Source organism: Lynx canadensis, chromosome D3, assembly GCF_007474595.2.
Source record: "Lynx canadensis isolate LIC74 chromosome D3, mLynCan4.pri.v2, whole genome shotgun sequence".
NCBI classification, from domain to species: Eukaryota; Metazoa; Chordata; class Mammalia; order Carnivora; family Felidae; genus Lynx; species Lynx canadensis.
Window position 1 is genome coordinate 72,092,787 of NC_044314.2, and position 12,642 is coordinate 72,105,428.

The window sequence follows — 12,642 nt, forward strand, 5'->3', positions numbered from 1 at the left end:
CTGGGTCCTCAGTTGTTCTCTGTGATGTATCTTCTAGGTCAGGATGACCAAGATGGCTCCCTCATGTTGATGCATGGCACCCGAGCTGAGAACAGTTGGCTAGCTGGAGGCAGGTTGGGTTACTTTCTGTGACGCTGCCTTTCCACATGACTAGCTTGGGCTTCGCCTCAGCATGGCAGTCTCAGGATAGTCAGACTTCTATGTCGTTATGTGGCTTCCCCCAGAGCAAGAATTCCAGGAAAGAGGAGATCCTGTAATCAAAACAGAAGCCACAGTGCCAAAGTCACATACCATTACTTCTATTTTATTTTCTGTTCATTAGAAACAAATCACCAAGTCTAGCCCACACTTAAGGGAAAGAGAACTAAGTTCTATCTCTTGAAGAGAGGAGTATTAAAGAATTTGTTATTGTTGTTATTTTTTAAGTAGGCTCCACGCCCAGTACAGAGACCAATGCAAGGTTTGAACTCTTAACCTGGAGATCAAGACCTGAGCTGAGATCAAGAGTCACTGACTCTTGGGGCGCCTGGGTGGCTTGGTCGGTTAAGCGTCCGACTTCGGCTCCGGTCATGATCTCACGGTCGGTGAGTTCAAGCCCCACGTTGGGCTCTGTGCTGACAGCTCAGAGCCTGGAGCCTGTTTCAGATTCTGTGTCTCCCTCTCTCTCTGCTCCTCCCCTGTTCATGCTCTGTCTCTCTCTGTCTCAAAAATAAATAAACGTTAAAAAAAAAAATTTTTTTTTAATAAAAAAAAAAAAGAGTCACTGACTCTTGACACTTAACCAACTCAGTCACTTCACCAACTGAGCCACCCATGTGCCCCAGGAGTATTAAAGAATTTATGGACGTATTTCTTCAAAAGCACCACATCAGCCATATATTTCACTACATCCTGGGCCTTAGACAGGCACCCCCTCCAATCCTCTGCTCTCTTGGAACCAGTTCAAATCTCCAGCCTTGTCTCATAATGAGCAGTGTGACTGATATCCTTTTCCCTCTGGTCTCTCCCAAACACTCCTGCTCTTGTCTTCTATCCACAAGAACTTAACAGTATATATTTTCCCATCCTTTAAACAGTCCCCTCCCTTAAATGAATTCTGACACCAATTGTTAAAATAATAAAAATTCTGTTTCTTACATGAAACTTTGTATGGAAGAAATTATTCTGAAAGGAAAGTCCCTCTCCAGCCATACTGTTAAGCAAATGTGAGGACAAAAGATATCTGAAGACAGGCAGGGACTCTGAAACTTTCTCTTATACACCCCCTCTGAAGAAAAACACTTGAGAAAGTACTCCAAAACTGATAAAGGAGTCCAGGGAAAAGACTAGCAGGAAAAAAAAAACAAAAAAAAACAACAAAAAACAGGTGCCTGCATAGCTCAGTCTTTAAGCATCTGACTTTTGCCGAGGTTATGTTCTCACAGTTTGTGAGTTCAAGTCCCGCATTGGGTGAGCTCCAGCCCTGCTTCAGGTAAGCACCAGCTCCGATTCAAGTAAGCCCCCCTTCTCTCTCTCTCCTCACTCTCTCTGCCCCTTACTCACTTCTGCCCTCTCTCTCTCTCTCTCAAAAAGAAAGAAAGAAAGAACCAAGAACAGTGGAACTAAAGCAAGAAAATGTTTGAAAAAAATCCAACCTAACAGCTATTCACCAGACTTACAATACAATCTGTCAAAACCAGAATTGGATATTAGCTGTCTTTGGGACAAAAACTGTAGGAAAGAAATAGATGTCATTGTGCAAATTAAGTAAAAATCTGAAAATCCTTAAAAGTGAAGATAAGAGCTTCTGGGTGGCTCAGTCAGTTTAGCGTCCTACTTCGGCACCGGTCATGCTCTTGTAGCTGGTAGGTTCAAGCCCTGCATCTGGTTCTGTGCTGACAGCTTAGAGCCTGGAGCCTTTTCAGAGTCTGTGCCTCCATCTCTCTGCCCTTCCCCTACTCACACTCTCTCTCTCTCCCTCTCTCTCTCTCTCTCTCTCAAAAATAAACATTAAAAAAAAATTTTTTTTAAGTGAAGTGAAGATACAAGACTCTCTGCCAAAAAAGGAGGATGTAGTTAAGAAAATCGGTGGAAGGAGCACCTGGGTGGCTTAGTCAGTTAAGCATCCAACTTTGGCTCAGGTCATGATCTCACCGGTTTGTGAGTTCAAGCCCCGCATTGGGCTCTGTGCTGGCAGCTCAGATCCTAGAACCTGCTTTGGATTCTGTGTCTCCCTCTTTTTCTCTGCCCCTCCCCTGCTCACACTCTCTCTCTGTCTCTCTCTGTCTCTCTCTGTCTCAAAAATAAATAAACATTAAAAAAAATTGGTGGAGGGAGGTGGGGTGAGGAGTGAGATACAAGCTACACTGGAAAATCATGGTCAGGCTAAAATGCACATGATTTTGGACAAATGATTGTGATTTAAACAGTGAGAAACAAAAATCACCAAATAGTCTAAAACAAAGCTGACTTTATTGCCTTCCTGGCACAGGAGAGCCATGCCACTCAAATGCAAGTTCCACAGGTCTCTCTGAGTGAAAACTGAAGTAAATAAAAGGGCAGGAAAAAAGAATGCATCAAATAAGGCAAGATTCTGATTTATGGTCTAGCTGGTTCACAAAGCAGATTGTCAAAACATGTTTGCACATGGTCACCCTTAAATTCGGTATCACAGATAGAAGGAATCTGATTTCGAATAAGTCCAAAACGTTACAAGATTCCCCTGGGTCTCAGGTCATTCAGCAAGGTGCTTGAATGTACATGTTTGAAGCATAGCAAAGTGCTGTTTGTTTGTTTTTTAACAAGTATGAAACTACCCATCCCTTATTGGACAAAAAAAAAAAATGGATAGAGAAATAAGATTAATATTCTGAATTCACGATTGACTTTGTTGAGTTTAAACTAGCAGGAATAAGTATTTTCACAGGATGTCTTTTTTTTTTTTTTTTTTTTTTATCCCTACAAGCAATCTGTCACTTTTATTGGATCTTTTCTTGGATCAGCCTTTCTCAATTGCTTTCTTCTAATGGGTTCAGGTTTAAATCCTTATCCTGTTCAATAAATCTTTTTTAAAGTGTATGTGCGTGTTTACTGTCTACTTAGCCATGACAGTTGTCTTCTGATTTTCATTTGGCAGGTGACAAGGTTTTATTACATGGAAATTTAAAGTTACAGCTATTAAGCAAACAAAGTTTAATCAAAAACACAAGGTTCCCTGGGAATGCAAGCTGGTGCAGCCACTCTAGAAAACAGTATGGAGGTTCCTCAAAAAACTAAAAATAGAACTACCCTACAACCCAGCAATTGCACTACTAGGCATTTATCCAAGGGATACAGGTGTGCTGTTTCGAAGGGACACATGCACCCCCATGTTTATAGCAGCACTAGCAAAAATAGCCAAAGTATGGAAAGAGCCCAAATGTCCATCGATGGATGAATGGATAAAGAAGATGTGGTATATATATACAATGGAGTATTACTTGGCAATCAAAAAGAATGAAATCCTGCCATTTGCAACTACGTGGATGGAACTAGAGGGTATTATGCTAAGCGAAATTAGTCAGAGAAAGACAAAAATCATATGATTTCACTCATATGAGGACTTTAAGAGAAAAAAACAGATGAACATAAGGGAAGGGAAACAAAAATAATATAAAAGCAGGGAGGGGGACAAAACAGAAGAGACTCATAAATATGGAGAACAAACTGAGGGTTACTGGAGGGGTTGTGGGGGGGGATGGGATAAATTGGTAAAGGGCATTAAGGAATCTACTCCTGAAATCATTGTTACACTATATGCTAACTAACTTGGATGTAAATTTAAAAAAATAAAAAATTAAATTAAAAAATTAAAATAATTAAAATAACAACAAAAAAATAAAAGTGAAAAAAAAAACCCCACACCGTTCCCATCCTTACTATTTCACAATCTCTTTTTAGCTATAGAAGGGAGGCACCAGGGTGGCTCAGTCAATTAAGTGTCTAACTCTCGATCTCAGTCAGTTCAGGTCTTGATCTCAGAGTTGTGAGTTCAAGCCCCACACTGGGCTCTGCACTGGGCATGAAGTCTACAGAAAGAAAGAAAGAAAGAAAGAAAGAAAGAAAGAAAGAAAGAAGAATTTGAGGGAGGCAAAAGGAGACTCTGGTTTCACTTCAGTTCTTTTTCTTCTATTAAATTCTAGTAAGATAAATTAAATGTTTTATTTAAAAAAAAATTTTTTTAACGTTTATTCATTCTTGAGACAGAGAGAGACACAGCATGAACGGGGGAGGGGCAGAGAGAGAGGGAAACACAGAATCGGAAGCAGGCTCCGGGCTCTGAGCCATCAGCCCAGAGCCCGATGCGGGGCTCGAACTCGTGGACTGCGAAATCGTGACCTGAGCCGAAGTCGGACGCCCAACCGACTGAGCTACCCAGGCGCCCCTAAATGTTTTATTTTAAAAAGCTGAGACTCCATATGTCATGGTGATGAAATTAATGATGATTTTTTATTTTCATCTGTATGTGTTTGTATTTCTGTAATTTTCTTTAAACATTTAACCACAGATGATCCTGACTGGCTAAGTCAGTAGAACATGTGACTCTTGATCTAGGGGTTCTAAGTTTGAGCACCACTTTGGGCATAGAGCCTACTAAAACAAAACAACAACAACAACAACAACGACAAAATTCACTCCACCCTAAAAATAAGTTATGTTTTAAAAGAATAATTACAGGGGCACCTGGGTGGCTCAGTCAGTTAAGCAGTTGACTCTTGATTTCAGCTCAGGTCATGATCTCATGGTTTGTGAGTTTGAGCCTGACATCGGGTTCTGCTCTAACTGCGCAGAGCCTGCTTGGGATTCTCTCTCCCCTCTCTCTCTCTCTCTGCCTCTCCCCTGCTCTCTCTCTGTCTCTCAAAAATAAAGAAATGTTTAAAAAGTTAATAATTATAAAAGAAAAATAAATAAAAATTTAATCACAAATATGCATTATTTTTGAATCATAAAATGTTATTTTATAAAAAAAATTCAAATATATATTTTAATGGATGCTCATGACAACTTTAACCTTAAAAATAAAACTGCCAGTTATTTTACCAGCAAAAATTGGCTTATTCAGGAAGGCAGGGAATTGCAATCGGGGACAAACAAGCTATGGCAAAACCATAGAGGCAAGTCCACAGAACAAAGAAGAGGAATGCTTTGTTATTGAGAAAAGGGGGAGATTGGAGGGACTCTTATAAACAAAAAGTCCATTGGGGTGCCTGGGTGGCTCATCTGGTTAAACTAGTGACTTGGGCTCAGGTCATGATCTCACAGTTCATCAGTTCAAGTCCCGCGTCAGGCTCTGGGCTGACAGCTCAGAGCCTGGAGCCTGCTTTGGATTCTGTGTCTCTGTCTCTCTCTGACCCTCCCCTGCTTGTCTGTCTCAAAAATAAATAAACATTTTTAATAAATAAATAAAGAAACAAACAAAAAGTCCATTGGCATAAACTGGGAGTTTGAAGTATGGTGGCTTTTCATTGGCTGAGCTGTGACAGTCTCTCCTTGACTAAGCTGTTGCCAGGGGAGGAGGAAAGCCTTCCTCCTGCTGGGATAGTAAATAAGTATCCACATGCAAGGTGTGTCTCTTCCCGTAGGGTCTGCAATTGAGAAGTGATAGGGCTTGAGAGTGCCCCCTGTCAGCTTCCTGACTTCATTCTTTTTTTTTTTTTTTAACATTCATTTTATTTTTGAGAGACAGAGAGAAAAGAGCATGAGCCAGGTAGGGGCAGAGAGAGACAGAGACACAGAATCCAAAGCAGGCTCCAGGCTCTGAGCTGTCAGCACAGAGTCCGATGCGGGGCTGAACTCACGAACTGTGGGGTCATGACCTGAGCCAAAGTCAGATGCTTAATCGACTGAGCCACCCAAGCACCTCCCTGACTTCATTCTACATGAGGTTTCCTTTTATTAATTTCCACACAACATCGTTCATAATAACAAAAAATGGCAAGCAATGGAAAGCTCTGTCAACAAGGGAAGAGAGTGGTTAAAGTATTGTATCCTCATAAGTGATGATATAGCTATTAAAAATATTGAGGTAGTTTTACATGAAGGGACTTGGAAAAATATTAAAGAAAGCAAATCGCAGAAAAAATATAGTTTCATGTCTGTGGGGTATAGAGAGCAAGATGGAGTCACTCATGTCAAGCAGTAACTCATGTTAAGCAGTGACATAAGCAGCCAAGGGTGTTGCAAGTAAGACCAGATATCACTGAAACCAGCATAGTCTGGTGGCACTCAGACAACCAGCAAAGCCAAGAAAGCCTGGAAAAAGCAAGAGCTGATAATCACTAGAACCAGAAATTGTCTGCAAAGACCCAGGGCTGATTAAACTCCTTTAAGAAGGGAGGACTTTTGGGGCACAGGCCAAGTCATGATCTCAGGTCATGATCTCATGGTTTGTGGATGCAAGCCCCGTGTCGGGCTCTGTGCTGACACCTCAGAGCCTGGAGGCTGCTTCAAATTCTGTGTCTCCCTCTCTCTCTGCCTCTCCCCTGCTCACACTCTGTCTCTCTCTCAAAAATAAACAAACATTAAAAAAAAAAAAGAAGAAGGAGGGAGGACTTTTGTAGCCAACTGTCAGATTCTCTAGATGCTGAACCTTCCATGTCTGACTGCATTTGAAAGGCAACTTCCGTCAAACCTTCCTCTTGGGGTGCCTGGGTGGCTCAGTCCATTAAGCAGCCAACTCTTGGTTTTGGCTCAGGTCATGATCTCGCAGTTTGTGAGTTTGAGCCATGCATCGGGCTCTGCACAGAGCTTGCTTCGGATTCTCTCTCTCTCTCTGCCCCTCCCGTGCTCATGCTCTCTCTCTCAAAATAAAGTAAAAATAAAATAAAATAAAAAGCTTCCTCTCAATTGATCTCTGAACATAATAGAGATCCTCCACTGCTTCAACATAAGCAATAACACCCTAGAACAGACGACCTGGACCAGACTGAGTCATCATTTCAACTGCAGGCTCACTGACCGATTTGGTATTCAGTTCATTAACTTCTTACCCCTTATTGTATCTTGTTGTGCTGGCTTGTATTGTGCCTTGCTTTGTGTGACATGTGTGAAGCCAAGGTAAATGCCTACTGAAATGTCATTGAGTTTGGAATCCTGGTTAACAATTACGTTAACCTCGCTTTATGATAGAATGAGGGTGACGTTATGGAAAGACATAACTTGTGTCTTTGTAGTATGCTCAAGACATGGGCTACAAGAGTTCAATTTAAATTACCTAGGTATAACTCAAAGGATTTGGAGATTAAAAAGAGAGAAACATAGAGATATATGTGTACAAGTGTATATTTATGTGTATGGAAATGCAACTTGACCCCTAAATGCAAACTGGTACTCAAGTGGAAAAAAATGATCTGATTTAGGAAAACTAGGTAGAGTTACTAAAGAAGGTACAGTATATCTTAAGAGCACATATACTGAACTGTATGAAATGTGAAATCTTTTAGGGGTAATTTTGACAATAATAAAATTTTACATTATGAACTGACTTTAGAAGCCATCACTAAACACCATGTTAGGACATAACTTCACTCCTTATGTGTGGACGAGAAATTAACATCTGATAACTGATGTTAACCTTTAGTTAACAGTCGCTGGGAGACAGACTGTTACTTTGTGTTTTTTTAAGAATTTTTTTAAACATGTATTCATTTTTGAGAGACAGAGGGTGAGTGGGGGAAGGGCATAGAGAGAGGGGGGAGACAGAATCCAAAGCAGACTCCAGGCTCTGAGCTGTCAGCACAGAGCCAGACGTGGGGCTTGAACCCATTGACCCTGAGATTATGACCTGAGCTGAAGTCAGACGTTCAACCGACTGAGCCACCCAGGAGCCCCCAGACTGTTACTTTTAATACTTACCCACATAGAGTTCTATATTTTGGATTTGTTAGGTTTATTCATAATTTATCACTTTCAAAAATTATAAAGATTTATAAGTCTTTATATAATGCACATTATCTTTCTCCATTAATATATATTCTAAAAATACTATTTTTAATGGTTGCATTTAGTTGGACATTTAAGTCTTCTAGTTTTTTATAATGATAAACACTCTCATACCTAAACCTTTGTTCATTTTTCCATTTATTCTTTTATGAATTCATCCTGGGGGCGGGGGGGGGGTGGGGAGTGGGGAAAGGATATGCATTGTTTAGTAACATATTTGTGGGGATAAAGTAAAATAATGCTGAAAAGAACCTCACTTCTATAATTTTTGCCACTGGGCTTGGACCCAGGTCTGAAAATCCCTGAAGGTTAAACAAACATCTGGGCCCCATTTCAGTTGCCACAGACTAGGCTTGTCCCTGAATGGTACATGGACCCTGACCCTGACACTGACTCTGAGCTCAGGAAATTCAGCCTTTTTTTTCTTTTGAAGTTCATTTATTTATTTTGAGAGAGAGAGAGAGAGAGAGCTTGAGCAGAGGAGAGGCAGAGAGAGAGAGAGAGGGAGAGAATCCCAAGCATGAGACTCCATCCCAGGAACCACTAGATCATGACCTGAGCCTAAATCAAAAGTCTGACGCATAACTGACTGAACCACCCAGGTGCCCCCAGGGAACTCACGTCTTGAGGGGAAAACTGAAAGAAATAGTTACAAAATAATGCAACTCATGTCAAAATGAAAGTGCAATGTCAGAAGTGGGCTACACTTCTCAAACTTTAACAGGCACATGCATCACCTAGAGATCATTTAAAAGGCAGACCCCTGATTCAGTACGTCTCCTGGAATAGAGCCTGAGATTTTGCATTTCTACCAATTTCCAGGTGATGCCAAAAGTGTGGTCATTTGCACACCACACTTTTGGTAGCAAGCGTACAAATAGAAGATAAACAGAGCTTTCCAGATGCCTGAACAGAATTTTGAAAGATGAATATGAATTGCCCAGTGAGTTAAGGAGGGAAAAGTTACCTTGATGAGGTGTGGGACCCAAGGAATTTAACAAAAATCCCCCACCCCTGGACAAGCAGAGCAAGACTAACTCCATTTTGTGCTACACCCACCATCTCATGTATAACCCCCATATGACCTACTTATTGCTTAAGACACTCCCCCACCCTAGTCAAGCCGCTAAGCACACCCTTACTGGAAATCGGTTCATATAGGAATGCGGAACCCCTAACCGCCAAACTTGCGCGCCAATTCTTAAACCCCACCTTTTGCCCACCAAACTTGCGTGCCAATTCTGACCAGAGTGACAGGCAAGTTCAAACAGTTACTATAGGGTAAATTGTAATTCAATTGGCTACCTGCGTGTGGACTGACATGACTATGCAACTTTCTGTGTGTGTTACAATCTCATTGGCCACTGGCCCCTATAAAACTGCTACGCCTCTTAACCTAGGGGTCCAAGTCCCTGCTCCGCTGTGTCGGGTATACTTGGGCCCAAGCTCAAGCTTGCAAATAAACCCTCGTGCATTTGCATTGGTATCGGCTCCTTGGTGGTCTCTCGGATTCGAAATCGGGGGCATTACAGAGGGACCACAAGGCAAATGGAGGGCAAAATACAAGCTAGCACACACACCACCCCCCAAAGTGGGATATGTGTTACTCCTCAGGCAAAAACAAAGGAAAAGAATTTTGGCTGCCCAAAAACAAAGGAAAATGGGAAAAAAATGGTTAAACTGAATAGAGTCTCAAGCAGTTTACAAGAAAAAGGCAATCCCATCAACAGCCTAAAGTCCAGGAACTCCCTACTGTCTTAATGTTAATGCTTTGATAGATGGCAAAACAACATTAGCTTGACAATAGCTAGGCCTTCAATAATCTGTGAGTCTTTAGCATATGAAAATCCCTTTGGAGCTCCCTCTCCCCTGACTCCATAAAATGGTCCCCATCCCGCCCCCACCCCTACAGTGCAGCTCTTCCTGCCCATGAGTCCTTTCCCCATGCTTTAATAAAATCACCTTTTTGCACCAAAGACGTCTTCAAGAATCTTTCTTGGCCATCGGCTCTGAACCTCACGAACCCCACCATCACCCCCAAATCTCAACACGCTGGCAAAGGGAAGGGCTTATGAAAAGACACAGAGGTACAAATGGCATGGTTTGTCTAAAGCACCAAGTTCAGGGACGCCTGGGTTGCTCAGTCACCCAGTCAGTTAAGCGTCTGACTTCAGCTCAGGTCATGATCACATGGTCCTTGAGTTCCAGCCCTGTGTCGGGCTCTGTGCTGACAGCTCAGAGCCTGGAGCCTGCTTCAGATTCTGTGTCTCCCTCTCTCTTTGACCCTCCTCTGTTCATGCTCTGTCTCTCTCTGTCTCAAAAATAAACATTAAAATAAATAAATAAAGCTCCAATTTCAAAAGGTAAGATTCAAAAGCACCAAGATCAAAAGGAAAGATCAAAAGAGCTTTCTGACCTTCCCTAAGGTGGCATCAATGGTGATGAAACAGAGGAGGAGGAGACTTCAGGGTGAACCCTCCAGCTGGATAACTGACTGGATATGAGAAGTAGAGGAGGGCATTGGGGTTAGGGGGATGGGTGCCCCCACCAAGTGATTGAATAAAGAACCTAGTGCAGATTTGACAGAGAAAGTAATGAGTTCATTTTGAGATTTGTGGAAAGGAGGTGGAGGAGTAGGAAGCACTGAGACATTAGTGAGCCCTCTGGGGACAAGCTGGAGCAGGTAACAGGCAAGTTGTCAATGTGCTGGGTAGTCAAAGCCATGCACTGAAAGGAGAAGGATTCTCTAAGCCAAAGGAATAGACTGAGACACTCAGAACCACCACTGTAAAGCTGCAAACCCATAAATGATGTTTCTCATCCTATAGTTGAGAATGTGGGGATAAAGCTAGATGCCCTAGACACCCCAAAATTATCATCAACACCTCACACAAAGAAATTGCATGGAAATGTTTATAGCAGCTTTATTCATAATTGCCCCAAACCGGAAGCAATCAAAATGTCTTTCAATAGATGAATGGATAACTAAACTACGGTACATTGATACAGTGGATTGTTATTCAGCAATGTAAAGAAATAAGCTATTAAGCCATGAAAAGACATGGAAAAACCTTAAATGCATATTACAGAGTGAAAGAAGCTGATATGAAAAGGCTATGATTGTATGATTCCAGCTGGACAACACAACACTGTAGAGACAGTAAAATAATCAGTGGATGCTAGTTGAGATATTGTGATTTATAATAAGAATTAAGCATTTGGCAAATCAAAACCACAATGAGATACCACCTCACACCTGTCAGAATGGCTGACATTAACAATGCAGGCAACAACAGATGCTGGTGAGGATGCAGAGAAAGAGGATCTCTTTTGCACTGCTCGTGAGAATGCAAATTGGTGCAGCCAGTCTGGAAAACAGTACGGAGGTTCCTCAAAAAACTAAAAATAGAACTACCTACGACCCAGCAATTGCACTACTAGGTATTTATCCAAGGGATACAGGTATGCTGTTTCGAAGGGGCACATGCAACCTCATGTTTATAGCAACACTATCAACAATAGCCAAAGTATGGAAAGAGCCCCAATGTCCATCGATGGATGAGTGGATAAAGACGATGTGGTATGCACACACACACACACACACACACACACACACACACAATGAAGTATTACTCTGCAATCAAAAAGAATGAAATCTTGCCATTTGCAACTATGTGGATGGAACTAGAAGGTATTATGCTAAGTGAAATTAGTCAGTCAGAGAAAGACAAATATCATATAACTTCACTCAAATGAGGACCTTAAGATACAAAACAGATGAACATAAGGGAATGGAAACAAAAATAATATAGAAACAGGGAGAGGGACAAAACATAAGAGATTGTTAAATATGGAAAACAAACAGGGTTACTGGAGGGGTTGTGGGAGGAGGGATGGACTAAATTGGTAAGGGGCATTAAGGAATCTACTCCTGAAATCATTGTTGCACTATATGCTAACTAACTTGGATGTAAATTAAAAAAAAAAAAAAATTAAATAAAAATACAAAAAAAAAAAAAAAAGAATTAAGTATTTGGTCTTCATCCCTGTTCTGACACAAAGCTCCTAAAAACCTTGGAATTTGCTAAGTGACAAGAGTGACAAAATGTGTCTTTGTTATGTGAATGAAGTGGCTTTTGGAAAACCCCTAGGTAACCTAAGGGTGGGGGCTCCTTCCCAAGAGAAACAACCACGTGATTAAAGGGTTAGAATTTTCAGTCCCACCACCACCCCCACCTCTAGGGTGGGGAGAAGGGCTTGATATTGAACTCAATCATACCTATATTATGAAGCCTTCAAAAAAACCCAAAAGGACAGGGTTTGGAGAGCCGCCAAGTTGCAGGAAATACAAGAGAATTCCAGAATGCCTTCTGGAAACTCTGGGCCTCTTCCCACATACCTTACCCTATGCATCTCTCCCATCTGGCTGTTCCTGAGTTATATCTTTTTATAACAAACTGGTAATTTGGTAAGTAAAATGTTTGTCTGATTCTTTGAGACACTCTAGCAAGTTACTAAAACCCACGGATGGGTCATGGGAATATTTGATCTATAGCCGATTGGTCAGAAGCACAAATGACAACCCAGACTTGTGATTAGCTTCTGAAGAGTTGGGGGGTGGGAGGTTGTGTCTTGTAGGACTGAACCCTCAACCTGTGGGATCTTAAGCTCTCTCCAGACAGA

General features: G+C 41.5%; 1 long non-coding RNA gene across 1 annotated transcript in view; it reads right to left on the bottom strand.

Annotated features, from left to right (window-relative positions):
* Positions 1–210: 210 nt before the first annotated feature.
* LOC115528406 overlaps positions 211–12,642 on the bottom strand; it is a 73,165-nt gene continuing 60,733 nt past the window's right edge. The window contains exon 3 of the long non-coding RNA XR_004344286.1: positions 211–251. This is a non-coding gene — a long non-coding RNA (uncharacterized LOC115528406). The remainder of the gene's footprint in view (positions 252–12,642) is intronic.